Source organism: Megascapheus bottae, chromosome 14 (genome assembly GCF_031878675.1).
Source record: "Megascapheus bottae isolate mThoBot1 chromosome 14, mThoBot2.hap1, whole genome shotgun sequence".
In the NCBI taxonomy this organism is placed as follows: domain Eukaryota; kingdom Metazoa; phylum Chordata; class Mammalia; order Rodentia; family Geomyidae; genus Megascapheus; species Megascapheus bottae.
In genome coordinates, this window is record NC_143522.1 from 3,121,803 (window position 1) to 3,124,234 (window position 2,432).

Sequence of the window (2,432 nt, forward strand, 5' to 3'; positions counted from 1 at the left end):
TATCTGGCGAATGTAACTAACCCCTTAATACATTACCTCAATCATAAAAAAAATAAAAATAAAAAATAAACCATTTTAAAGTCTGGATTCAAAACTGAATTCACAGAGCGCTGGAAGAAGACTCTACGGGCACTTGTGGGATTATGGCGGCCATCGACATCCAAGCTCCACAGGTCAGGGCCTCGAAATACAGAGGACCTGAAGTATCTGCCTTATCAACCAACGAATAAATATGGAGATGGAGATGGCAACTTCTTAATCTGGTACCGTATAATCTGCTGGGAATCTCTTGGGTTGACAGCTCTTGGATCCCCATTTTGAACAGTGGTAGTGTACTGGATTACTTTTCAGAAAGAAGTAATCCTTTTTATGACAGGACGTGCAATAATGAAGTGGTCAAAATGCAGAGGCTAACACTAGAACATCTGAATCAAATGGTTGGAATAGTGTCTATCCTCTTGCATGCTCAAGAGCCCATTCTTTTCATCATTGGAAAGCAGCAGCGCCAGTCTCCTACTCAAGTTATCCCGCTAGCTGACTACTATATCATTGCTGGCGTTGTCTATCAGGCACCAGGCTTGGGATCAGTTATAAACTCTAGAGTGCTTTCTGCAGTTCATGGCATTCCGTCAGCTTTCGATGAAGCCATGTCCTCCTGTCGATATCATCCTTCCAAAGGATATTGGTGGCATTTCAAAGACCATGAAGAACAAGATAAAGCCAAGCCTACAGCCAAAAGGAAAGAAGAACCAAGTTCCATCTTTCAGAGACAGCGTGTGGGTGCTTTACTTGCAGATCTCAGACAAAAATTCCCACCCAAATTTGTGCAGCAAAAGTCTGGAGAAAAGCCTGTTCCAGTGGAGCAGACCAGGAAAGAGGCAGGACCTATTCCAGAACTGTAAAATCTGAGGAGAAGGAGACCACAAAGAATGTCCAGCAGACTGGGAACACTAAAGGTCCCCTCCGAGAAACGGATGAGACTTCAGTGAACATAGGACAAAAGGAGAAGCTTGCAAGAGTTTTTGTGTCAATTACACCTCAATTCTCTGTAGGATCTTGAGCTTTAAAATGCTCTGTGTGGAAAGCATTTGTTCTTTAAGAATGGATGTACCCATAGTGCTTTTTGGGGGGAAGCCAGGGGCTGATGAAATACTGAGCAAGAGTTTCAGGACTAAACTGTGTCCCAGCCTTCTATAATGATGTATCTTTATGAATAGTTCTTATGTATCTTTTGTAACTTTTCCCTTCTGGATTGGGCACCACACCTGTGTGGCCATGTACCTTGAAAGACACAATAAAGTTATTTGTATATTTAAAAAAAACTGAATTCACAGCATTGTGCTTAGGAAATGAAACACTGTGCTCAACTAGAATTTTATGTAGTTGGGAAAGTACTTTAGAGAACTTTTTCTGTATTGACTTTTTATATGAAGCCTAAAGCTATACAATTACACTGTAACTCAGTAACTTGTAACTTATTTTGGGATGCTTGAATTCTGTGTTTCCACCAAAACAGATGTGTATATATGTGTACAGTGTGACAAATGGCCACAAACTTTCATAGCTCTGGGTAATTAATTCCTTCTGCATCTCTTTTTCCTCTTTCCATTCAAGAAAGTACATCTAAATGCAAATTAAGAAGATAATTACTATTGATATAATTGGTTCTAGCTTAGAAAGAAAGCAGATCCTTGACAAAATTCAGCCATCTCACTAGTATTAATATCAAATTACTTGCAACCTGAGCTCTTTTCCATTTCCATGATCCCTCTGAACTTTCATACTGAACTATTAAAAGAGTCTATGTTTTTGCAGTGTGAGAAAAGGAACATACTAGGATGTAAAAACATGTCTAGACTGTGGTGTGGGTACTAATGGGAGAGGACAGATTATTGGAAAGGGAGAAGGATGGCAAACATAGTCACAATAATCTATATACATGTATGAAAATAGAACTAATTTGTTTGGGAAAGGGAAGCAAGGAGCAGGAAAGGGAGAGGAGGAGGGATAATTGATCAAGATGAATTGTCTTCACAAAGCATATGTTAAAAATGAAACACCTTGCACAATAATGAATGCTAATTTGTTTATTTTTAATAGTCTGTGTTTGTTTAATTTAGAAGCAACAAACACGGGCTAAACGGAAGGATTTATTATTAGTGACATTAAAAGAAGCAATTTAATTTTTAGTTCAAATTTTATATCTTCTCTTAAGAGAAAATGTTTCCCCACTACATATTACCCCAACAATGAAATACAATTGAAAAAATAAAAGTTTTCCAAAAAAGTACTGCCTTCAAGAAATTCAGTACCTTGATTATGTTGTCTTCAACTTTTTCTGACCCTTTACTGTAGAATTAGTAGCAGAAAATATCCTTTGTAGATTCTCTGACTTGGATTTTGTAGAATTAAGATAAAAGAAGTGCCCCCAA

The 2,432-nt window shown here is 37.9% G+C and overlaps 1 pseudogene; it reads left to right on the forward strand.

Annotated features, from left to right (window-relative positions):
* The first annotated feature begins 268 nt into the window (after window positions 1-268).
* LOC150054531 (mediator of RNA polymerase II transcription subunit 6 pseudogene) lies at window positions 269-1,128 on the forward strand (annotated as a pseudogene).
* The last annotated feature ends 1,304 nt before the right edge of the window (window positions 1,129-2,432 follow it).